This window comes from Acomys minous (assembly GCF_964271855.1).
Source record: "Acomys minous genome assembly, chromosome: 4".
NCBI lineage: Eukaryota > Metazoa > Chordata > Mammalia > Rodentia > Muridae > Acomys > Acomys minous.
This window is the reverse complement of record NC_140486.1, coordinates 106,230,068-106,257,771: the sequence shown is the minus strand read 5'-3', so window position 1 is coordinate 106,257,771 and position 27,704 is coordinate 106,230,068. Positions and strand designations below refer to the sequence as shown.

At 38.7% G+C, this 27,704-nt stretch overlaps 1 protein-coding gene across 6 annotated transcripts in view; it reads right to left on the bottom strand.

The window, feature by feature from the left end:
* ERBB4 (erb-b2 receptor tyrosine kinase 4) overlaps nucleotides 1-27,704 on the bottom strand; it is a 1,013,384-nt gene that overhangs the window by 136,792 nt on the left and 848,888 nt on the right. The gene's annotated exons all lie outside the window — the stretch shown is intronic.

Genomic DNA, 27,704 nt, shown 5'->3' with positions numbered 1-27,704 from the left:
ATACACACACGAACACACACTGTCTTAAAATTTAAATTTAATCTTAAAAAATAACCTAGGAAGATTAAATTTCTCACCAGACTGCTTATCAACTTGATAAGCTACAAATTAATTAACTAACCAATGCATTGTTAAATTGTAGCTGCCTTATAAGGACTATACCAAATGGAGGATATACTGTAATTTAAGGAAAGCATTAAAATGCCTTAAGTGTTGGGAATACATATAACTCCGTTTGTGCCCTCAACACTGTCTATCATTGTAAATTGCACATGCTAGGAGCTTTAAAAAAGTTATGCTACCTATAGGTGATGTGATCTTAAAGCAATGTGAACATTCCTAGTTATTACAGTTGTGTTATACAGCGTGATTTTATGCCTGTTCTTAGATAAATACAGACAGAAAAGTTATACAAAAGCAACACTGATTCTCTAAGAACTGACACAGAAATGAAAATGGACCAAGTATTACTGAAAGAGAATAATGTAATGGAAAATTCCTGTGATCTTATACCCCGAGAAAGCCAAACTGGAGTCATATCAACCCTAACAGGAAATGACAAACCTTGAAAAGCTATCTATAAATTTCTTTTAAAGCAGAATGCTTTTCAGATAAGCAAAATTGTTTTACATTGTTACTAACTTCTATAAATGCCAGTTCAATTTCAGAATTCATTGTTTAATTGTGATCATATCAAAGAAGACTTCTCTCTAGAAAGTAAAGGGACTAAAAAAGAAGGAAAAGATTATGTTAATAAAGCAAATGTATCTGGTTTCCATGGCGACTCTGAAACTAAACTATTCAGAAGTCTTTTTCCTCCTATGCCATTGTTTTGTGAGAAACGGGTTAGTTGATTACTAGCTCACGGACTCGTAATCCTTTAAAACTGTGTCATTCGAAAGGCAGAATGTAAAACATCCGTGGCACAAAAGAGCTTAGCCTCAAGCTTCTGAAATAAATTATAGAGACATAGAATGTCACAGGGCACCCAAAACTGTTGGATAGACATAAGGAATCTTCATACATGCCAGGCTTAGTTTGAAAATTGCGACTCAAGTCATTATTTTTAAGAATGAAACATATCATGCACGTTAAATGTAAAATTTAAAATTATTCTTTGGGAAAACAGGGAACTTTCTCTTTGAAATGTCAGCTGGCTGTAGTGGTTTGGAAACGCAAAAAGCAGTGACTAGCCGTGTGTCTGATATGCCATGCACAGGCCTAAGGAACATTCAGAGTGCAAACTAAATGCCACAATGCCATTCATAAACTACAAATATATGGTTTCTCTTCCACCCTAATGTCTTCTATCTGGCTCTATCTTCCTGCAGTTGTATCAGGCATCTCTGTGACTGTTTACAAGTCAACAATCTAAATTAAAATTTTTGAAAATTTCCCCGGATCAACAAATTCCCTCCAATCAATAAAAACGTGACTTATTTAAAAATCAGCAAATACATATTTTCAAAGAGAACCATGCCGTTAAATTAGAACAAAAAAAAACAGTTAACCTCAAAGAAAAATTCTATGAAAAGGCACTTTGTTCCTGGAAAGAACATTCCCAGCAGGTTATGCACTGCCATGTTTCAAGATTTGCATAATAACACAGCCAAGCACCTGACCTGTCTCTGCATGGAGAAATTAATAACAAAGATCTTTTCCCCTTCTAGGTGTCCATTGCCATAGTTACCTCACAAGTTTTGAAAATATGCTTAAGTAAAGGAAGTCGGGTAGAAATTAATCATTGACTAGAAAATAAGTTTGCAGGGTGAGGTCAGGCTTTTGTTTCTGGGTCACATTGAAGCATTAGACAGTATTCTGGTTTGGCCAGAATGGCTTGCCTCTGGTTGGAGATCTGACTCCACAGTCTTTCTCAAAGTAATACTGGCTTGCTGAAGTTGAAAGTCATGTTACTTTATTATGCATTTGCTCATCTAGCTATGAACCTGGACTGTGTGTGTGTGTGTGTGTGTGTGTGTGTGTGTGTGTGTGTGTGTGTGTATGCGCGCGCATGCGCGCACATGCACATGCTCAGAGGAAATAAATAAGAAAGTAGGCTATGGTAATAAATAGCTGCTTGGGTTATTCTAGTGGGGCCTCCTTCCTTTGCTGGCCATCTGATGAATGACGAACTTTGTAATTTTTATATGGAGGTGAGAGTAGCTCAGCCTATGGACATTCTCTTTACGATGCAAAAATTGGGAAAGAAAATGCACAAAATCAACAGCTCCCAAGGAGAGGAGGACTTCTGAGAAGGGCTGTGGGAAGGACTAGCCTCACATGTTTTGTTAACTAGTAACTCAGTAGTCTGTGGCCTCGCCAGTGGTAAAGAGACAGGAGGTCCCATGTTTGTGTGGAGGAATATAAGCTTATAAAACAAGAAATGTGATTTAAAGAAATTTACAATATTAAATTTTTACACTTCATAATTTCACCCAGAAGAATATTTTTCAAGGAAATAAGCAAAAATTCTGTATAAATAAATATTATGCATAGAAATGCCAGGCCCATTTGACCCAATGAAATTAAACATAACAATGAAAATCATGAGACATGGCCTCTTATATCTTCAAGTATTTGACCTATGTATATAATCAGACATTTTTTCAGTGTTTGGGGGAATTTATATCACAGAAATTCATAAGACAATATAAAAAGTACACAGAAAAATAAAGATTAACAAAACAATGTAGTGTGCAAGATATAATAAAAATTTGCAAGGAAGTATTTGCCATAAAATGCTTCCTGGATAGACAGGAAACATTCAAACAATAGAACTAGATACCAAGTAAATTTTGCATGAGGTAGAAATGCTGATAGCGAACTATAACCTTGGTTCCTGCAAGGCTAATTATTAGCAACCATGGTATACTACTACATACAGATTACCAGGAAGAAGCCAAGCAAATATAGAAAACATTTGTATAATCAGACATTTTCTAATGAGAATAATAACCTTATATGGATAGCAGAAAGGTATATTTCATAATTATGAAATATTTTGTGATGTATCTGGATGCTTAAGAGTGGGGTACGTCTTTCACACGTACTCTGGTGCCTCATATTTGACCACGTCCCCTGAATGGGGAGACCTGGTGGCACTCAGAGGAAGGATAGCAGGCTACCAAGAAGAGACTTGATACCCTATGAGCATATATAGGGGGAGTAAGTCCCCCTCAGTCACAGTCATAGGGGAGGGGAGTAAGGGGAAAATGGGAGGGAGGGAAGAATGGGAGGATCTAAGGGAGGGGATAAACATTGCGGGTCCTGGAAAACTACAGGCGAGTCTGGGCCCTGGGGTCCTCCGTAAACTATGGCAACAGCCAAGGAAAATATAGGCAGTAAATCTCGAACCCCTACCCAGACTAGCCGATAGACAGGACATTCTCCACTGTTGAGTGGAGAAGGAGATCTGACTTTCACACAAACTCTGGTGCCACATATTTGAACCTTGGATGGAGACGCCTGGTGGCACTCAGAGGAAGGATAATGGGTCACCAAGGAGAGACTTGATACCCTATGAGCATATACATGGGGAGGAGTTCCCCCTCAGACACAGACATAGGGGAGGGGAGGGGAGTAGGGGGGAAGTGGGAGGAAGGGAGGAATGGGAGGATACAAGGGATGGGCTAAGGACTGAGATGTAATATGAATAAATTAATAAATAAAGAGATGTAATATGAATAAATTAATAAAATAAAATTTAAAACAATAAAACAATATTTATTTTTCTGGTTTTGTTGTTGTTGATAGTGAAGGTCTGACAATGTAGTCTCTGCTAGCCTGGAACTAGCAAACCTCTAACCTTCCCTCTTGAGGGTTGAGACAAGCAGAGTTCTACCATATATCTATCCTAAAGAAAAGTCTTTTTTCTCTTATCAACACAAGTCTAGTAGTCTCATTGATTTCTTTGCCTGCATCTTTAAAATTTCCTAGGCATCAGCTATGCATCCTTTCCTCTTCAGGAAATTAAAGAATATTGTTAGAACATCACTCCTAGAGGAGATAGGCCAAAGTTTAAAGTCTCCCTTTTTCATGCGAACTAGGTGTAAATTGTGATCCATAAACTTTTATTTAGAGTCTTTACTTCTCTCTATCGAAAATCGCTCAAGATTTACCTGCAGCTGAACCGCATGCCCGAGGTCATTTAACACTGCATAAGAGAACTCTCCTTTGTAAAGTCTCACCTTAAGCACAGGACTGGGGAAGAATGTGAGAAGATATCTGTAATCAAAGCTTATCAAACCCCAGGAAAGACAAGTCTACAGACTACACTTGCTAGGGCAGTAGGGCTTTGGCAGTTCCTGGTCCTCATCTATTCTTTGTTAGCACACAACAGGAGGGGAGCATAGTGCAAGGATGGTGTGCAGAAGCAAGAAGTGGGGTTAATAGCCAGTGCTATTTGAGGATGGCATCTTGTGAAACCTATCAGGGTTGTTTGGAAAGTGATACTAAGGATTCTTTACAAAGGTTCAAATTATGGTCAAGAGAATAGTGTGTTTTCACTTGTACTCTGATGCCAAATTTATAGTTTCAAAAACGATTCATGCTTTAGGCATCTTAAAATTGTCTAATGCTTTACTAATGAGCTATTGTAGCTTTCTTTTCTGTCACTGTGATAAACACCATGAACAAAAAGCAATTTGGGGAGGAAAGAATGCCCCCACCACAGTCCCTCCCACAGTCCAACATTCAGATAAGCTAGGGACAGAGCTCAAGTGAAAACTGAATCAGAAATGATGAAGTAACACTGCCTACTGGCTTGTCCCCTAGCTCACATTCACTGACCTATCATATACACCGGAGGATAACCTGCCCAAGAAACGTACCACATACAGTGGACTAGGTCCTCTACATCAATTAGCAATCAAGAAAATAACCAGATGACACAAACACAGGCAAATGTAATAGATCAAGTCTTCAGTTGAGGTTTGGTCTTGTCATGCGTGTTAAACTGACAAGCAAGATTAGCCATCACATGAGCATATGACAAGAGAGATGCCCTCAGTAGGCTCAGGAGAATTCACTTTAAACAAGTTGCCCTTTGCTAGACAAATCAATGACACGGATAACCCCTAGCAGCACTGATATCATGCTAGTTTGCTACCTATTGTTATGATAAAACTCTGGCTAAAAGCAAAGTGTAGATGCACGATTTTATTTCACCTTATACTTCCGGGTAATAGTTCATCACTGAGGAAAACCGTTTTAAGAATTCAAGGGAACCTGGAGGCAGGAGCTGAAGCAGAGTCCATGAAGGTGAACTTCTTCCTACTGACTTGCTACCCAAGAGTTGCTCAGCTTGCATTCCTATCCCTCCTATGACCACCTGCCCAAGAGTGGTATCAGTTTTAGTGGGCTAGATACTCCTAAGTCAATCATTAATCAAGGAACTGCTCCTTAGAGTTCACTCCCAGACAATCTGATGGTGGAACTCCTCAGTTGAGATTTCCTCTTTCCACGTTTGTCCAGTTTTGTGTCAAGTTGACAAAAACACACCACCATTCCTACTGGTTAACACTGTCATCAGTTCACCCACGGAACAACATTTACTACCTATCTCATGTGCTCTCCATTGTTGTCAGAGGGAAGAACACAGAAGAACACCTTAGTGCAGAAAGAAGTATAACAAATGCTGCCATAAAGTGCTTATAGAAACTTTGATAGAAATACGTTTAAGTGAGCTAGGGATGTAGTGTACATAAAACATGAGAAACCATGGGTTGGAGTCACAGAAATACACATACATGGAGATGTGGGCAGGGGAACGGAGGGAGACAGTGAGAGAGACACAGAGAGAGAATATGGGTTAGGGTTACTCGTTGTTGGAGAGAAGGAAATGCTCTGTAGAACAAGATTTAAAGACTTGGACGACATTTCCTTTCTAGATAACATAAGTTTAGGGGGATTTCAGGCAAAATTTGGCTCAGGAAATAAATACCTTCAGTAAATATTAATTGGAGGTTTCTCAAGACCTAAAATGTGGAGGTTTGGGCAAAGGGTTGATCTCAAGAGAACTGAGTGAAAAGGAGTTTTGAAGGATCTCGTCAAGGATTTTTGGGAGTCGATGCTTCATCATGTACCCAATTTATTAAAGAGTCTGAGCTCAGGGTTCTGGAAAGAAATCTGGCTTCTGTTGTACAAATTCTGGGGTAAGCTTATAGAATAGAAGTGCTACAGAGGAAAAGCTGGAGTGTTCAAATTTCCCAACTTCAGCCTGAGGTGAAGGTTCATGAGTAATTCTAACCTTCTTGCTTTCATGCGTTGGTGGAAGGAGATGTTTATTAAGTAAGAAAATATGAATTAGATTGGATATTAGATTGGAAACAGAAAGATAAGAAAGAACAGTCAATGAGATCAAGAAGGCATCTTGACTCTAAATGCTCTAGGTCTATTAGACCTTTAGTTTGTCTTACAATTATGTTATAAGCTCATTACTATGCTATTATATTAGGGTAATACTGGAAGGCAGAGCAAAGAACAATTGGAGGCTGGGGCCCTTGCTACCTCGCCTATGCCATCTATTTCCCTTTAATTGGTGGATTATGGAATCCCCCAACGGAGGAACCAGTCAGCTAGAGCATGGCAGTGTGAGGATATCTAGGCCTTTTGAGACAATGACTGCTTACTAACTAGTATGAAAAATACTTTAATATTTCCACGACCATATAGCCATATCTGTAGAAAACATAATAATTTTTAGTTTTTGCTCCTGGGATCTCTTTTGAGGCACATTATGACTTTATTTGCTCTTAATTACTTAGCAAAACTACTAAGAGGAAAAGAACCGTAATAAGGGGAAAATAAGGATTTTCCAAACTCTAGTCAGAGTTACAGAGGGACTATCCTGTCCTCAGGGGGACAGGTCTTCCTGGGGCCTTAAGAATTGTTATCCCTGTTGTAAATAAAATAAACCCACACTGAATGTCATATAAGCAACCAGCTCTGAACACTGGTGACTGGTCATATACTCTACAGCCACTTAGGCCAGATGCGTAACAAATATATTAGGCTCCACGGGCAGTTCTTTCTCGAGAAGACTGACAGCTGGTTCAGGGAAAATGCACCCACCCTTCCTCACAGAATTTTTTTTTTGTGTGTGTGTGTGTGAATTGGTTTGAATTTTTTTTTTTAGTTTTATTTAAGTAATTTATTCTGATTACATGTCATTTGTTATCCCCTCACTTTCATCTTCCTGTTCCCTCTCCTTCCCTCTTTCATCCTAATCCCCTCCACTAGGTCTGTGACCTAGTCCCCCACTATAAGATCACAGCCTATCAGGTCTCTCCCTGGTAACCTGCTTACGTCACTGAACTTCTAAGGTATTGGTTCTCAACTTTCCTAATGCTGTAACCATTTAATATGGTTCCTCATGGTGTAGCGGCACCCAGACATAGAATTATTTTTGTTGCTTCTTCATAACTGCAATTTTGCTACTGTTATGAATCATAATGTAAATATCTGATATGCAGGATATCTGATATGTTACCCTCCTCTGGTCACCACCCGTAGGTTGAGAGCCACTATTGTAAGGAAAGCATTTGGGGGATGATGTTGCTGCACTAGAAAAAGCTATTCCCTTGTGAGAATGAACATGAAAACTAATTAGAACTTGTCATTTACCGTTTAAATTTCCATGGACATGTCTATGAACTTACTGAAGAGTCTGATAGAATCCAGACATATACTGGACACCAATAGACTAAATATGCACCCTTTAATCATAAATTGAAATAGAATACCTTCATTTTTTACTTAGTGTCAGCTTTCAGAACTGCACCTAGATGGTTTGAGTGTCTGGAAACAGTCTTTCTGCTATTGTGACTTCCCATTTTCTTATCTGAAATGAAGAGGTTTTTTTTTTCCCTGAAAAATGTCTTGTATCTTTTTGAAATCTAACATTCTGTGATGTCACAAGCTGTAAAGAGAAAGTGAGAGAGAATGATGGCTACGGAGTGTTTTTCACTTTCAGAAGATTTTCTGTGTCTTCTGAAGGGTCTCTGATCTTTGAAAGGCATAAGGACATTTGACCTAAAAGAAGAGCACTCAGTCTCTGACATGTATATTATTCCTGTCTAGCACACCACTCAGCCAGTATTAACCATGAGAGAGTAGAGAACTGTGCTTAGGTACATTACATAAAAATCCAACATATGCATTACAGAGACATTTGCAAGCTGTTTGCACTTTTAAGATCCAGAAAACCATTCGCCATTTCCACCAGCGCAAATAGTGATACTAAATAGAAGAGGTGGATTTGATTTTGATGCCTCCTCTGTTAATAATCACAGGGAAAGGTGAAATCACAGCTTCCTTTCATATTCAGGCAGCCTTTTCAAATCCTGCCTCTCTCAACAGCTCCCTATGAGATAGTGTACCTAATCTGCACTGCAGGTTTTAAAAATTTTTTGTATTTGAGTTTTTGGTGGGATGGTGTTATTTACCTTCAAAAAATGAACTAATCTACTAAGGCAGATACTGTGAAAGTCAATATACCTATGATTATATCTTCTTTTAGTCTGTACAGTTCCCCATATTTATGTCTACTTTATAACCTGCCTCATTTTGTAGTATTGACTCATGGACTAAGGGCATGATGTCTGTAAAGAAATTATGTAACTTCTAGCCATCTCAGTTTTCCCCATCTACAAAGTGAGGACGACACCGCCTTTTAACATGTGATATCAACACATTATTAAACATTCCACAAAAATGTCTGATACCCAGTGAGAGCCCAAGTCATACTAGCTACTCTTTATCTTACATGGAGGTGACATCAGTCTTTGAATTTGCCATCTAGTTCATATCACTCATTGTGGGTAGTGAAGAAGGAGGAGGAGGAGAGAAGAACTGCGGGGCCTGCATATAAAGGGGCTTGCTTTACTATTTGGCTTGCCTCTTTAAATAACGGTTTGGAGCCTGATCAACTGTACCCTTTGTTTGAAGTACCTGTTATCATAATATAAACTCTGGTCATAATAACTGAATACATTTCAAAACTCTTTTGTCACGTTTACATTTTTAAACAGGAGCTGGATATTATTGTTATTAATTATGACATGTTGTTAAATTCCTCATTTTCTAATGAATTTAACGTGGACAAATCACATTATCATCATAACCATCCTTCTCCTCCACATCCGCATCATCACCAGCATCATCCTAAGACTCTTTGTTCAACAACAACATTGCTTTCCCTTTATCCAAATTCCTGTCTTGGTAGTATGCACAGAGATTTGTAAATAGGGAACTATCCCTTCGACTTCTCTGTTTTCAGTTACTTCACTGAGGAGAATTCAACTCTTTCTTTTTTTTTCCCACTCTCACTCTCTCCCTCCATTTATCCCTCTGCCTCTTCCTCCCTTCCTTCCTTCTTTTCTTCCTTCCTTTTTTTTTTGGCTTCCTTCTCCCTACTCTTCCTTCCATCTACTTTTTCATCTCCTTTTCTTTTCATCATTTTTTCCAGAGACAGTCTTACTATGTAGTCCAGGGTGGTCACAAACTTATGCTCATCCTGCTCAGCTTACCAACTCTTTGGATTACAGGTCTGGACCACCATGCCTATTTATAATTAATGAGGCTAAAGAAGCAAGGCATTTCAATTGGCCTGTGAAAACATCTTAGAGGTAAAAGATGTCCTATTCTGTGGAAGAACACTTTATACTTTAGATTACCAAATGCAGAAACACTATCATATGATTGCACAGTGATCATATTTAATGAAATATTTTTCTTTCTTACACAAATATTGCATTTGTTTTATATAATTGAAACTCATTAGTTAAAAACGTTAGCCTTTAAAAAAAATAGTATCATCTTCCTCAATACTTGTGTGGTATATAGGCTGTATAACTTACCTGTAGCAATTTAATTAAAGAATATCAAGATAAATACGTTTCTAACACTGCTTTGCAATCTGGTTATGTTCATTACACTATTCTTCAAGGCAAGGAAAATATCTCACATCAGAAGCATAAAGAGAAGAAAGGGCTCATATAGTACCCTTGTTATAGAGAGAAATGAAAAAAATGAATATTTATATCATATGCAAATATACTTGGAGGACATGTTCATTCAGCATAAAAAGCTCACACACAAAATTTAGTACGATTCTGAGTCAAGAACTATACAGGAGATTTCAAAATTGGCCCAAACATGAACCTCCAATTCAAACAATAGCCACAAGAACAAACTTTGGAGCAGTGTGTTAACTTCTGACTTATGTAACAATACTTTTTTATTACTTCAGTTAAAGATCAAAATAAGCAGAGTATGGACATCTTATCCTAATCTGACCACACAATTTTTTGCCTTTGTTAATATTCGCACATTTAAGATGGCCAAACGGAAGTGCCAAGTTGGATTATTTTACATGAAATTTCCTTCTTTCATATGCTAATTACTAAATTTTGGTAATCATTTAAAGAGATTTATTTCTTTTTAAGTGTGCGTGTATGTGTGTGCGTGTATGTGTGTGTGTGTGTGTGTGTGTGTGTGTATGTGTGTGTGCGCGTATGTGTGTGTGTGTATGTGTGCGTGTGTGTGTGCGTGTGCGTGTGCGTGTGCGTGTGTGTGTGTGTGTGTGTGTGTGTGTGTGTGTATGCACCATGTGTGTACAGGTGACTCTGGAGGCCCTAAGAGGGTATCAGGTCCTTTGAAACTACAGTGAGAGTTGGTGGAGGAGATGCCAAATGTGGGTGCTAGAAGTCAGACTCAACTCCAGTGAGCAGGAAGCTTTCTTAACTACTGAACCATCACTCCCCCTAAATCCCATGATAAATATTTGGGAAAAGATGGGGTCAAAAAGGAGTATTATGTGGTTAGAATCCACCCCATCCAAAATTAACATCTTTTTGCTCTTAACTGCATACCGACTACCTATATCTGTAATACAAAACATCAAACACTTGAACTAGTTGGTTGGGTATATCAAGTTAATACAGGAAATTGTCTGCAGATTTCTCTTTTATATTTAAGCTTGTAGATCAAACTAACACGGCTATGTGCAGGAGTAACAAGAGCCCTCCCCTGCCTTGGGTTGCAAATGATTTCCAGCTCGGAGCAGGTGGCTCTTGATGTTATACCCCTGTTACTAATGTGCAGATCGCAAAGAGCTTCTGGACAGTGGTCTAAAAATCTCAGGAATTAAAACAATGAGTCCCTCTGACTCCCTGTCTCAGGAAATAACTGTAGGAGAGAGAGAGAGAGAGAGAGAGAGAGAGAGAGAGAGAGAGAGAGAGAGAGAGAGAGAGAGTTGACTCTGGAAGAAATAAACTCCTATCACTAAAAGAAGTGAATGTGAATTAAGACAGTGGTAAAGAGGAGAAAAAGGATAAGAGACCACATTCACACGTATCTGCACCTGCATTTCTCATTGTCCCATGAAGACAAATCGAATTTCTATAGAAATATTTTTGTATTTATCAATTATATTTCAAACTCTAATTGGCTTGCTTGAACTACAAATACAAAAACACTCAACCACAAAACCTCAGGGCTTCAGTAAAGAAAAAAATGTAGCTATTTTCCCAGGAAGAAACTGGAAATACTTTTCCTACCACCACCGTACTTCTCCTGTGAGAAGGGAAGGGACTCTACGGGTCAGCTGGCTCAGTTCACACCAGCTTTTCTATTTTCTTACAGAAATGTTCACTTGGATAAACTCAAGAAAAGATAAGAACTGAAGGCTAGCATTGCAATTTTTATTTTTGTAAGGCATGCAGCATTCTTCAAAAATACATCTTTTGTGGGGTGTGAAGACTATGCTTAATATCAGAAAGAAATTATTCTGCTTGATTGCATAATATTTGTTTGTTTTTCCATGTTTTATCAGATATTTTTAGCAGTAGGAGATATGTCCACTGAAATTTGTTTTCAGACAAGAAACCATATTTCAAGAATATTTATTATCTTTCCATATTTTACAGAGAATATCTGTAATAAAAAGGGAAAAGAAGAAAGGATATTCATTTTATTCATTGGATAAAGACTTCGTCAGTATATCAACAACTTGAAGCTATAGCTGACTTAGTGACTGCTTTTTTAGAGCATATAGGCTAAAACTGACTTTGCATTTTTAAAGGAATAAAAAATAAAAGAAGAAGGAAGAAGACAATGAGGAAGTAGGGAGGCATTAAAAGGAGGATAAAGAAGAGATGAAGAGGAAAAGAAGGAGGAAGAGAGACATACGTGTGTTTACAAATAGCATATAAATATTTGCTCTTTAAGTCCCATCAATAAGAATATATTTGACAGGATTTTCTGCTCCTTTCTTATTTTCATTCTGTATCTTATATGATGCCAACTCTTACATACCTCAAGTGACTGCATACTTGTTTGATCACGACACACACACTTTTCCTAAGAGCTTTATGTCCCTAAGGGCACAGATAATCTGATCTGTATATTATTTTAAAGTTGAATTTTGAGATGGAAAATGTGATAAATAAAATTAGCTACTTGATTAAATATTGGTGTGGGTATTGATAGGAAAGGGACAAATATACAATCTTCTACTTGAAAAAATGGCATGTCACTTAGCACTGGCAATATTAGGATGTCAGTCAGCCTACTTTTTACACATTCATTTCAGAGAACAAAATTCATTGTGACTGCCTGTTATAATCTGGATAAGTTTTAAAGTACTTTAAAATGAAAATAAAAGTTGAGCTTAATTATTGGCAATGTATAACTTTGCCTTTCCTATTGAATTCATCTGTATATAACAAAATAGCAGTGGCTTGAAAAGTATAGCTAATTTGATCTTGGGAACCATAAAATCTATACTTGACCAATGGAGCAGATATGGTCAAGTATCTTTGTGTTAGTGATTCATAAAGAGAATAACTTTTCTATGATTCCATGTAAACTGAATATAAATATGAAGGCTACATTCTTATAATGATTAGTCCAGTAATTAATTATTTGCTATTGCAGGAAATGTGCCTTCAGGAGAGTGTGCTAGGGTTTATTCTCACCTGCACTTTTGCAAATAGTTTTTGAAATTTTAAATACATCCCAGAATAGGAACTCTTTGCCATTAGTGACTTTGATATAAACAATTATATTTGACCCTTCCTTTTTTGTGTATACAATGCACTACTCATACAGATTTTTTAAATGCAGGGTGTGTCCTTCCTTGTGTTTTTTTTTTCTTGTAGTATTATGACAGATTCACAGATATGTTTATCGTTTGATTTAATTCCAAGGACTAATAGAGATGTGGGCATTCCATATGCGCACAATTAATTGGGCAAACTCAACAGAAAGGGATTTTTTGTCTTCCTTATCTCTAAAAAGCATCACTATTTTTATACTAGGAGCAGCAATTTCCTTAAACATCTCATTTGCCTATTAACTTTGCAGGCAATCCACACAAAATTTCATAAGCTTGACATCCACATAAAGGGCATCATTACATTTCGGCCTCTGATGATAATCATCATGAGCTGAAATGTCCACTGGCAAGCCATATCTTTGACATTTATTATACAATCCTTAGTGGTCTCTTAACCATAGTCATAAGGGATGCTTTGTAATGGTAGTAATATTAATTGCTGCCATTATCTTGCCTCTTATGTTAAAGTTTGGGTCAAATGATGGGTATACGTCTAAATGAGCAGTCGGGGACGAAAAGGACAAAGGAGTAGGAGAAAAATACATGAGGAGACCAAGCCCTGCTGCATACTGAGAGGTAATTTACACAAATAGGCTAGACGAAAACAGATGGGAAGAGGGAACGTGGGATAGGGTTGACTAATGACACCTGACTGCCAAATGACCCTGTGGGTTTGAATGCTGGCAGGACACCTCAAACTGTGCCAGCAGCCACTTGGAACTGCCTGGTTTTTCACTCACATTGCATTTAACAGACTAACCTTGCTCTTTCTATTGTTACCATCACCAGGGAAATTTACACCATATCTAATCATGCTCCAGAAAAAAATACACTTTCTAACTGGGCTTTCTACTTTGAGAGGTCCTGTGTTACCGAACAGTTCTTGAGTTTATTGTTATGGAGCCTTGGCTTCCAACAGGGAAAATTTGACACGTTTGTTCTTTTAAGTGCCTCTTTTGTAAACCTATATAGTATGTGCAGCCTTTTGTGGCTTAATAAGAGCGGTGACGGAAAAAAGAAATTACTTATTCTAGGAATATAACCATATTATTAAATACTTTGCTCATGGTAAAATATGTTTGATCCTGACAGGTGAAGCATTCTTAGAACTATATAAAGTGGACTCCTACCAACGTCCTATTCTTTCTCCCACTTTTAAGCTTTAATTTCTTTACAAATACCAAATTAGCGTCCTCAGCTGTGCATTTAAATACACTCTGGGCTTGGAATAAAAGATTTTAGGCTGTTGATTACATTGCCAAAGAGCTAATAAAAGTAAAAAACAAAACAACAAAGCAAACTTAGTCCAGGCTGCACTTTCCAATCTCTAAAACGGGAATATGTTTCTATTATGCTGTCCTAAAGTAGCTTAAAGATGGTGTGTGTGTGTGTGTGTGTGTGTGTGTGTGTGTGTGTGTGTGTGTGTGTGCATAAAAAGTGCAGAGCATGAGGGTCCAAATCACACGATCTGCTCTGAGTTTATCTCCAGAAAGAGTAAAGAAATAAACGAACAAAGGCTACCATGTTCCTTCATGGAGCCAGGAAATGGGATGTTCTTGTGTGGGGAAGCATATGCTACATCTTGGGGAAAAGCAAGGTTCTCAGATCGGAAAGGAAAAGGTGGATATTTAAGCCCTTGATGAAGCCTCCCTCTTTGGTCCCCGGGGAGGAAGCAATTTGGAAGGTTGTTAGGATAATACATGAATTCATAAGCATCACTTATGGATCTGAAAAGGTCTACACATGTTATTGAAGATGCACACACCTCATTTCTTTTTCTCTTTAAGGAACTCCATGACTATATTGGAAAATGATAGGAAGCACACGCTGCACTTAATATTTCTAATATATTATATGCTTTCTCAGTACCTTAGAGAGGAGATTAAACTCTCCACTAGAAGAAAATTACTCATATTTTTGGCTTGACTGGGAAATGCCTAGCATAGATAGGCTCATGTGTCTGAGTATTTGGTCCCCATAATGTGGAGCTGTTGAACACTCCATCTGTAGGGGATAGACCCTTGTGGAGAAAGTGGGCTAGTAGGGGCAAGTGTTGAGGTCTGGTAGCTCACCTCCTGTCTGCCAGCTCTTAGCTTTCTGACCATGGATACAACTTGACCCTCAGGTTCCTACCACCACACCCCTCCTGTCACATGGAAATATTCTGTCCAATTGTAAACCTAAACGAAGTCCTCTTCCTGTCGGTGGCATCTTATCTGGTGTTTAGTCACAGTCAAAATAAAAGCAAGAGACAAAAGCTACATTGCAAGTCTAAAAAAATTCAAAGTTGATAGGAAAGTCCTAGGAACCAATCCATTCAACCTGGTATTAAAATTACAGTTCATCACACATTCTAATCATTTCCAGGTCTGCATCAAAAGGAACTCAAAGTTTATTATAATTTATTTTGTCCAAACGGATGGATGGAGGCTACTGTACATGGAAACAAATACACTCTAAATTGTCAAAGATGGAAGGTTTTTTTTTTTTTTTATCATGGGCCATGCATGGTAAGAGGCCCTCCATATTCTAGCTCTTGGGAAGAGGCAGCTTCTTGGGTTCTATAGGACATTCATAACGTAGAAGATAAACTCCTGGAGAAGCCTGAAGTCTAGAGACAACTGATGGAATCGATAGGCCATGTGGGAAGATGTGGAGAAGTAACAAAAGCCACATGAGAGTCCAGAAGTTAAAGAAGAGAACACAGAACCAGTTAAAACGATGGTACAGTTACTCAAATTAAGAGGGAAGCAGGAGAGAGCTAATGCAAGGAAGACTCAAGCCACCTTGTGGCTTGTAAAGCGAAAGTAAGTGTGCAGAACTAAATAGCCTGGGCACATGTGCCCTGCGCCCATCCAGCACTGAGTTCTTGGGACACACTTGGGTTTCTGACTAGCCTGTGAATGGGAAAAGGTGCTCCATGTTATGATGCAACCTAGCATTACTTTTCCTCATTCTCCTCAACCAAGCAGGTAAAGCTTAGAGAAAACTCTGTTAAGAAAATTCTAATGTTTAGGACAAAAAGCTATGGCACCACACAGTTTTATTACATTTTAAACATGAAATGCTATGCAATATTTACATCAAATATAACAAACATTTGTGTGTGTGTGTGTGTGTTTAAGATAATGGAGATGAGAATGAGGGCCTTGCATTGCAAAGCATGTGCTTTGCATTCAAGAGCTCTGTTACCATAATGTAGACCGGGTTCTAGGGCTTTTGTTTGTTTGTTTGCTTGTTTTTGTCTTTTGAAATGGGGCCTCTCTATATAGCTAACCTTATGTGCTAGGATTACAGGTACATGCCAGTTTGCTTGGCTTAGGTTTTTTGTTTTATTTTGGTTTTGGTGTGTGTGTGTGTGTGTGTGTGTGTCTGTGTGTGTGTGTCTGTGTGTGTCTGTGTCTGTGTGTATGCTTATGCTCTGGAAACTATTTTAAAGTAAAATTAATGAGCTATTGAATCTCCCAATGCTCTGTACCCAACTGTTTAACCAGAGCTAGACCTTCTTAAAGGATGTAGCATTATTTTAGTTCCCCCATGTGAAAGGATGCACTGAAGAGCAAACTACAGTGTTCTGAGCTTATTTAGATTAGCTTGTTAACTTCCTTACTTGCTTGAAATTCCTTATCCCCCGTGGTGGAGAAAATAATGTTTTAAAATAAATTTATGAGGAAAACTATCTTAGAATCTTGCACTTTGGCAATGAAAGAGGTAACACAGAAACAAGGGAACTTGGAAAGAATTTATCAGAGGTATGAAATGTTAAATTGTCCACTTTCCTAGAACAGTCCCCTAATCTTAAGAACACTTTCCTTCAAAGGGAAAGCATTAAATTCCCACATGCTTTTACGTTACTATAATTTCTTCCCAGAAGAAAAAAGAAGTTGGTCAAAGAATGTGTGTTGCCTTTAAGTACATTCCTGTTATATTAAGATAAATATAGCTTCCAAGTATAACATTAAAATCTAGTTCAATATTAAATGCACATCAGTGGTTTTAAAATTTTACTCATGTACCTAAAGACACAGGGGATGAATTGAGGTACAGTCCAAAACTAAGCTAATGGAAGCAGAAAAGTCAAAGTGACTGTTATTTCCTATTTTATGAATGTGTAATAGATTATAATACAAAGACGATTTTCATTTCATTTCATATATATACATATCACAAGTTCCATAAAAACCTCAGGCTTAGGAGTGGAATTCTGGTGGCACACCATGCATTCCTTTTGCATTGCAATAATAACAGACTAGAGACAGCCTAGAAGCCTAAGAACTAAGTGTTTCTATCCTCACTTTTGTGTGAGGGTGTTTTGGTGACATTTTTTAATGTGTCCCCCTTCAAGCTTTTATTTGTGAATATGCTCCTTCTTACATGAGATACGGATCCTGCCATGTATCAACATAAATTATTACATTTCACTTTAAACTCCATGTGCCAGAGAGAGGAGAAAATCCAAATTGCAGATAAGATGCCTTAGACGACGTGGGAAGAAGTGACAAGGCAGAATGAAGAAAAGCCACTTTCCTCTTGACATGATTATGGTGAGGTGACAGGAAGGTCCAAGAGATGAAATGGCCTCTTAATTCACAAAATCTGTCACTCAGTGTTCTAGTCTGTACTTACAGTGTCTGTTTATCCATTCGTCTCAGATAAATGAATATCCCAGGTCATCCATTGGGAAGAAGTCCCTGTAAGAGGTTGTCTGAATCCTGACTCCCTAACGGTACATAAGACACTCTTTGTAAGATCTTCATTTCGTGGGCTGAAGACAGATGCTTGTAGTTGTTGTGAATTCCCTGGATGCATGCTTTGTGTTTCTTTCTATTCTCTTCCAGTTTGTTCATTTTCATCAATGTTCCCATTGTGGGGCTAATAAATTAATTTCTTAGTATGTAAAAGACATCATTAAACACACACTATGCCTCAGTTACTTTACACTCATTAATGTGTGTGTGTGTATGTGTGTGTGCGCGTGCACACGCACACGCACAGCATCCACAAGTCTACCTCCTAATAGGTAACATTATTACCATTTTACACATGAAGAGTCTGAGTTTTCCAAAGTGCAATTAGAAAATAACCCGAAATATAATGCTTCGTAGAAGTAAGAATCACATCTTTAAAAACAGGTGAGCCTGTTCCTGAGATCCTTTTGATTTTTCTTTGATTCTGCTTAAAATATTGCTTTCATTCCACACATAAGTCTTCGTCCTTTTTAATAAACAAGAGCATAGGAAAGCATCCCTCATGTCTTTGGCTTTTGCCTATGGAAGGGAGATCTGCATACATTTATAGCACACATAATTGGCAAACGCCTTAGGCAAAAAGACAAACATAGCACATGGCCTGCAGGTTGCCGGAATAGCTTCCTCCGTGCCTACTGCTGGAACATTATCGTGAGGCACTGCTGGGTGGCTTCTCTGGACATGTTCACTCTAATACAGTCCAGAGACACTACTGATGTTTTCCTTTCCTGGTTCTTGGTGATAGCTGTAGAGCCAAAGAGAATGGGTGCTCTTCTTGGCCTCCGATATAAATGCAAACAAATTTCATCCCCTCTTTTCTGTGCGTCTACTGAATTCACACAAATGGTTAAGGGCCTCTTCGTGTCTGTGTCACACTCTGTGCCAATTTAGATGACTATAATTTCTAATGTGCCAAGGTCAGAAACCAACCAAGGAGGCAAAAATTAGCAGATGGAAATAAGAATGGAGGGATGAAGGGAGAAGAGGCGGGAGAGAAAAAGGCAGAGGGGAGGAGAAAAGAGGGAGGGGAAGGGAGAGAAAGAAGCATTGTATACTAAGAGGCTTTATCAAGAAGACCAATTCGGAAGTAATTTATAGAAAGGAAAGACTGAAGAAACCTTGCAAGGACCCTTGTTTGGCAGTGTGTGATATGTATATTTGGAATGAACTAGAATATTTACCAGTGATTTTTATTTCCAGACATAGACATGTTTTAAAGCTAAATAATGGGAAGAACTCCCAATAAGTATAGTTTCTTTTTCTTTCTTTCTTTCTTTCTTTCTTTCTTTCTTTCTTTCTTTCTTTCTTTTTTATACACACCATGGACAAATGGAACTTGGGGAGGAAGGGTTCAATTTCACAGTCCATTGTTGAGGAAATTCAGGGCAAGGAACTCAAAAAGGCAGGAACCTGGAGAAGGCATCTGATGCAGAGGCCTTAAAGTAGGATGCTTCTAGCTTGCTACTTATAGCTTGCCCCTCCTGCTTTCTTATAGAACCCAGGAACTCCTGCTTAGTGTATAGGCACACCCACATTAATCATCAATCAAGGAAATGCAAACAGAGCCAGGCATGCCTTTTAATCCCAGTACTCAGGAGGCAGAAACAGGAAGATCTTTGTGAGTTTGAGGCCAGACTGGTCTACAAAGACAGTCCAGGACAGCCAAAGCTACTTGGAGAAAACTTGTCTCAAAAACAGAGAGAGAGAGAGAGAGAGAGAGAGAGAGAGAGAGAGAGAGAGAGAGAGAGAGAGAGAGAGAGAGAAAGAGGTGGGGTGGGGGGAGAGAGAATGCAAACAGGTTAACAGGTTTGTCTACAGGGCTAACTTTAAAGAAGCATTTCCTCAAGTAAGATTCTCTCTTCAAAAATATGTCTTTAGCTTCTGTCAAGTTGGCATAAAGCTAGCCAACACACAACACAACTGGTTTTCTTATACGCTCAATGCTCATATTAAAAAAAAAAAACTACCATTGAGATCATTATTTCTATCTCATGAGAGCTATCAAATAGACCACTTGGTGATTTTCTTGTTTTGCAAAATACCATGGTCTATGCTCCATGTTTTATATTATGGTTAAAAAAAGAAAAAAAGCATAAGCATCTAAACATCCATATCTCATGGCCAGCTGTTCTGAAATTTGCTTGTACATTGTACCATCATCGATGACTAATGCCTCTAGTCAACTCCCAAAATAGCTAAAGATAAAGACTCTGAATTTGGCCCTAAGACTTTCTAATGAAACACATGTAAGTTCTTTTCCTTATGGCCAGCATAGAAAATCTTAAAGATTCCTACCCTTATTACCTCTTAATGATCTACTTCACTTACACATTGGTAAGGGTGGGAGTCAAGTCAAAAGGTGCCCAGATGTTCTGTTTTATGCCCTAGGAAAGTGAGTTTCAGCTTCCACTAAGTTTTGACAAGGCAGTAACATTTCTTCTGCCCAGGTTCTCCTAATCTCCCACTATTTTTAAAATACACATTCCCTTCTATATATCCAAGAACACAATATTAAGAAGTGGTCTCCTTTGAATGTTTAAAATCCATGTTATCTAGTCAAATGTATCCACCTTATCTGACACTGGGAGGTATTTCTAGAATCAAACAATCTCAGCAGAGAAAAGTACACCATAGGTGGAATTTTCTTGTTAAATATCTCTTACTCAGGGTGGTGAGAAAGTAAGCTGGCAATATAAGGCAATGCGTATTTTTCCTGCTTATGTTATGTGTGTTTTGAGGATAGAAAAATTTAGAACTATCACTGTAGCAATTTTTGTTGGTGAGAAATTCAATTATTATATTGCAATGGGGATTGGTTTACTGATAAAAAAATTCCTGGTATTAATAATCTGCTCGAGTGTTTCTTCAGTTTATAAATTGCTTGTCAGCTTCTCCAACTACACTCACCAGATAGGGAAAACAATGTGCCAAACAAACAAACAAAGAAACAAAAAACAAATAATTTGTGACTCCGTCTTTGATGACACAGCATTAGTTGACTGGAGAACATTCCTCACTGAGCTGCAGTTTTGGTCTTCTTTGAAAGTATCCCTTGTCAACAATCCAGATTCCTTCCAATCCTTATGGTACCTATTCCTCAACGCTTATTGTAGGAATATTAAAAAATCTCAATTTAAATATCAAATTAGCTCCCAAATCATATGGAATAAACCCACATAGGCTCACACAATTTCCCCTCAGGTCTTGATATTTCAGTTACCTGCTTCTTTGTTTCTTGAGAAGAATAAATTGTTTTTAATATTGCTTTTTATAAAGAACACAGAATGCATGAGAGTCCCCCAAAGTACTTGACTTACGTGGTATTAAAAAAAATTATCACAAGTTGTGAAAAAAATCTCAATATTTGAGCAACAATAATAAAAGTTGCTCTGGGCTGAACTTCTGGGTCTTTTGTATCACAGTCCACAGGAAAAAAAAAAAGTTCACAGCCAAGTAATAAACCTGGGAAATGTGGGCTTATAATGGAAATGTTGACAGGTTCTAGCAGGTGCTACTGCAATATCTTGAATCTGATTTAGAACAAGTTTCCAATAATGTTTTTCTAAGGCAGTCTTTCGGGGGATTTAAGTTAAAAAATAAAAGAAGGGGGTTTTCCATGACTTCTACCTCAATGATTGATGAGAATGGGAAGGATTTGTGACCAGATGCCTCAGGGCACCTGTAAATAAGATCATGAGTATCTGTTACAGGAGAGTTAGTGAGCAGAACCTTCTGTCCTTTAAGAAGCCACCCAGTTATAAGTCTCATTTCATAAGACAAGAGTCTGCAAGCATCATGGATTATGATGACATGTTTTCAAGTTTGGGAGTAAAGTATTACCTCACTTAGAAATGTTCCACAGAAGTTTCGACTAGGAGAATGAAAGCAAAGACAGCTGAAATGAAGAAACTGGTTCTAGAAGTTTCCAACCCATTCACCGGATGCCCATAGCTGTGTTCTCTCTCATTCTTCACAGTCTTAGTGAAAGGTGCCTGATACATGTAAAGTTTTCTATTTCAAGTTTCACTGATTATGCTAAGAAAGATTATTTCCTAAAGTTATCAAATTAAAGCAAAAATCCTGCTAAGCATGAGTACTGTCAATCTGAAGTTGCTATATTGTCCCATGCCTAGTGTTATGCAACCAAGTCACCAAAACAAAGGAGGCCACGTGTGGGAATTTCTTTGTGATGCTCATAAAAGACTTGGTGGCACAATTACAGCTGCATGCTCATTAGTCCTATGACATTGGACATGCTCATCTAAAGTCCTATGTTTTCCCACGCAATGCACAGAACATGAACAAAGGCAGGAGGCACCGTAATAACAGCAGGCAACACTATTGACTGGCAGACCACATTAAGCACTCTGTTAGGTTATACGTCACTTGTTGTTATAATCAGAAGTGGGAGACCCATAGATGAAATGTCACACATAATTTCAACCCCAATATTCACTAGCATTATTTGTACATAATTGTTCCTGCTTTATAAACACCATTTACATTAAATAGAAGTGAGAGTAGCTACTTCCTATTGTTGTTAGTGATATCCCTTTTTATGTGGCTCTAGTAAAGCCAGATAATCACAAGACAACCTGCTCCCTGAAAGCCCTGATCAGCATTAGTCGAGGCTGGCTACGAATCGAGGACTCGGAGGAACTCATCCTTGGGGTTGGGTGAATATTGTCTCCAAAGAATCTTCTATTGTATCCTGTTGACTTAGATCTTGTTCACTTTCTCTCTGTGGTTCCTCTCCTACTTTGTTCCCTCAATTCAACCACTACCTCATCTATTCTATTTCCCCTTCGGAGGGAGATTTAAGCATCCTCCTTTGGTCCTCCTTGTTACTTAGCTGCTTTGGGTCTGTGCATTGTAGTATGTTTGTTTTGTACTATGTGGCTACAATCAGATTATGAGTGAGTACATACCATGTGTGTCTTTCTAGTGGAGAAAGGAGAACAACAACCCACTCACCAAAACTTTGATCCAAAACCTACCCTGCCTACAAGTTAGTGCAGCAATAAAGATGGAACAGAGATTGAGGGAAGATCCAACCGATGCCTTGCCCGACCCTAGACCCACCCCATGGAAGAGATCCAAACCCCTGACACAATACTCTACTATGCTTGCAGACAGGAGCCTAGCAGATGTGTCCTCTGAGAGGCTCCAGCCAGCAGCAACTCGAAAAAGATGCTGAGGCTCAGCCAAACATTGGGCAAAGAATAGGGAGTTTAGTGGGAAAGTGGGGGAGGGGGAGATAAAAGAACCTAGAGATGACAAGAGTTCCACAAGAAGACCAACAGAACCAACTAACCAGGGCTAAGAGGGGCTTGTGGAGCATGAAGTACCAACCAAGGCCAATGCATGGACTGGTCCTAGGTTATCTATACAGATGTAGCTGATGGGCAGCTCAGGCTTCATGTGGCCCTTCTAGTAAGGGGAGCAGGAGCTGTCTCTGACCTGGACTATGCTGTCTGCTTTTTGATCACTTTGCCTTGGTGGTACTGCCTTTCCAGGCCACCGAGGAAGAAGACATGTTCAGTTCTGATTTGACTTCCTGAGCTGGGGCGGGTGGGTAGGGGTAGGGGCTCCCTTTTTCTGAGGAGTAGAGAAGCGGGGATTGCGGGAGGGAGAGTCCCACTGAGAGGAAATGATGGAAGGCCTATGACAAGGATGTAAAGTGAATACATAAATAAATTAATTTTTGAAAAGGAATAAAATAACTCTGATTTGAGGGCTTAACTTTGGCATGTAAACTACAAACGAGCTCATCACAAGATCTTTGGCTTCCACCTTGTAGATGGCAGTTTTCAATAGAGTAGCCCCATTAGTAAACTGTCCTGTGCTAATGCGCTTGCTTGGGGCAATAATCATCAGAGATCCTGGTTCCGGGCCTTGCCAGTGCCAATGCACTGGGAGTGGGTGATGTAGTGTTGTAATTACACAATTAGCCTTGTCAAGCCATGGAGCATGGGGAATAGCAGGATCTTGAAGCTTGCAATGTGGCTGGCTGATCGATGACTGCCATTAAGCTAATCCTTTGTTCACTGTAGGAAGAGCAGAGACCGAGCTTAGGCAAAGGGTCCTTAATGAAGGATAAAATCCTTGACCCACAGCCGCACATACGTCTTCATGCACTCATGATCGCTCAACTCACCCGTCCTGTCTGCGACACATAGGCTCCTGCTCCTCTCCCACCTTAGTGTGATGAAAAGTAATGAACTGTTGCCAGCAAGCTCTTTGTAATCCATCACATTTAGATGATGGAGAGTGAAATTTTGTACAAACATTGCCTAAGACTTCTCACCATGAAACTTGGAACTCTTAATATCCTCTATACCTTTTAACATAAAGATATTTAATTAGACATTGTTGAATATTGAGTGCATATAAATAACCTATATTCAAAACCATGTAAATTCCTCCTACATATATTAACATTTAAGATATATACTATAGCACACATGTGTGTGTGTTTTCATAGGTATACACACACACACACACACACACACACACACACACACACATATATATATATATATCCTAAAAATAAATTTGGGTCACATGATATGAATGGAATCAGTCTAAATTTCTGAGTTTTCCCCAGTGGAAGGAGCCTGGCATTAATATTAACTGCTTGTTCTCACTCTCAGACCATCACTGTTATTATTCCAGTGCCCTTCCTTGCCCTTTGGGTATCATCACTGTGCTGTCCTTTCACAACCAGTTATCTGCTAAACCACATCATTATGGTAACTAGAGGGCACAGAAGACATGCAGGTGTCCCCATTAAGAACATATAAGAGGATCTAATAGGACCAGATGGACTATTGCATTCTTCCTCTTAAGTCACCTAACTGTGTGCTGGCAGGTTCTTATTCTTCACAGGCAGTGACCATCCTATAATATTCTTGTGTCAAGCAACAGAGGATATCTTGCTAAAAAACACAGTCAAATTACAAACGCTAGGAAGAAGAGTTCGGAGTATTCCATGTGTAAATATACAAAACACATGCTCTGAAGATAATTTTAAAAGGCATTATTCAAATGATGATTGTGACAAAGCTTGGATGCCATTAAATAAAAGGGAGTGGGTGGGTGCAATGAAGTATATCTAAAATCCCAGCAATGAGAGGGCAGAGCCCAGGAGATTGCCATAAAGTCAAGGCTAGCCTGAGCTATACAATGAGACCTTGCCTCAGAATAATTAAGTAAATAAAATTTAAAAGGTGGTAGAATAGCATGAGGTCACAATATAGATTTGTTTTCTGAATGTAATGGGAACTTTAAATCACACATCATTCTTCACAAAGCTACACCCACAAAAAAACAATTCAATTAAAACTAATGAGATCTGAGTAAGTTTTCATCTGTACAATTTTCTATTCATAATAGTATTTGTTAACTCTTCAAGGTACCGACTGAAAAACAAACAGAAATTCTAATTTTGTTCCTTCCCCATAATCTATAATTATTCCAAAATTTAAAAATATTCATTTAAACTTCTTCATGGAATAACTGACTCAGGAGAGCCCTGGCCAAGGTCAAGTATGCAAAGAAGAAAAGCAGTGAGTCATCGCTAGTGCCTCCGTGAGGTTTGGTTTCTAGGTAAGTCACGGCGTTTTGTCCTTTGTTTCTCTTATCCGTGCGTAATGCTAGTCTCATCTCTCCAAATTACTGTAAGCATCTTGAAGCCTGTGGGAAACTGGCACTGCGTGCATACATCTGAATAAACAGGAATACATTTAACAATTTACCAAGAGAGCAGTGCTGTAACACTCATCTACCTCCACAGCACTGCAAACCAAAGCGCCAGGGGGGCAATACACTGGATATGCTATCCCTGATGCTTTGATTCTGTATGTGAGAAAATGACAGTGTTCCTCAAGAATGCCAGGATACCACGCTACACATAATCATGACTAATAGTTGTAACTGTGAATGAACACTTTACACACAGGAAACACAACTTAATCCATTTGTATAGGATCGGTTTCACTTTCTACACCTCCCCCCATCCCCCGCCAAAAGGAGAAAGAAAAAAGACAGTGCATTTAAAAACCTATAGCAGCTAATGCAAAATAAATTTAGAGAAAGGGCATTTCTGGATGTGTATAGTGACTAAATGAAAACCTTCTCTGCTTTTACAAACTGAATTAGAGTCGCTCAGCAGGCCCAATAATGCCATTGGCAAAGCAAGGGAGGAACCTGCCGTCCCATAGGCTAGACAAGGAAAAAGCCTAAATGACTTCTCCAAGTGAGAGAACTTCATATTTCATGCAAACCTCAGGAAATAATTAAGCCTTCAGTGCAATCCTGGGACCTGTGCTCTAGAAACGGCCTCCATAAACTCTGTTTCCATTGGTGGGACTGAGCTTCCCTCTCATCCCTTATTACCCTTCATACATCATCCTCCTTTAAGGCAATGAGAACTCGACACATAAATAAAAAGCATGAGATCGTTTCAGGGAGGGGATAAACATGATTCAAATCCAGCCAGGAGCTTTATCATCAGCTTGGGAGGTTGTAATGCTGCTAGACAATCTGATACAAAGATTGAGAATGGGATATTGTTCCTGTGGTGTGGAGGTTTTAAAAGGTGTTTGGGAAACAAAAATTAAGCCATCTGCCTCATTTAGAATTCTATAGGTAAAACTGTTCTTTATACCACACAACAGCATCTCAAAAGGCGTATGATATCATACCTTAGACCTCACATTTAATTCTAATAGTGTAGCAACTATTTCACCTAAGATACTAGGAGCCCATAGTCTTGGTGAATGTATACTTTGGTGAGATTGAATGTCAGTTCATCTAAACAAGAAATGTGGGTAGCAATGAATTCTCAGTCATCTGCTCCATCACTAAGAAGAACGTAGTCTTAAATGGACTCTATCATCTCTTTGGGATCCCATATCCAACACAAGTGCAGGCACAGTTCTCTGTGAGAAGCTTGGTAAGGGGACCTCAGCTTTTATGAAGTTTCTCAACAAATTCCTTGGTGGCAGACAGAATGAGCTACTTCTTGAGGTAATATTTCATGGGGAACAGACTTGTGGCTTAAGAAAACCCCAAATCTCTGTATCAGTGATCTTCAAAGGCTGTTTTCTGTACCGATATTTCAACAGGCTCTTATATGCCTTTGGAAAACACCCACAGGTCCTACTAAGGTCCTTTGTGAGCATAATCAGTGTGTTTCACTTTCTCTTGCTTTTCTTTTCTTCAGTATGCCTAGAAAAATGTTTTAATGACATACCAGTTAGTACAGTGTGTTTACTGCTGTGGATAATTAGGGAAGTTCCTGTGTTTCTATTTGGGCTTAATATCTAGAAAGGATTTCTGTACTGTGAGTTTCTGGGGGAAGCCTTCAAACCCTTCTCTTAACACTCAGAAAATAAACCTCAGTAAAGTTCTATTCTTTAAGACCTAAATTTTATTTTACCCCAGTGAGAAAGAGAGCCTGGATTCAACACTGTGAATGAAGACTGTGTCTTTCTGAGAGAAGGAAAGAGGATTACCGTTGGCACATCCTTAAACGAGACAGAGTAGGGTGAAGAAGAAAGACCTTGGCTTCTTCCTACATTCATACTGCACCCTCAGGCCTGGGACTGCTCATGCGTGGCACATGTGGGCACACCCAGACCCAAGTCCTCACTTCCATGCTTCGCATCTCCCAAAAGAGGAAAATGGATCCTACTACTCATAAACTAAGAATGGTGGCTCAGTGAGATGAAGGGCACGCTTCTAGGCTCAGTGATAATTGTTTCACTACATGTTTATCTCTCGGCATCATGCTAGATGTTATCAATTTTTACTTGTCAGTCATACTTCAACAAAAT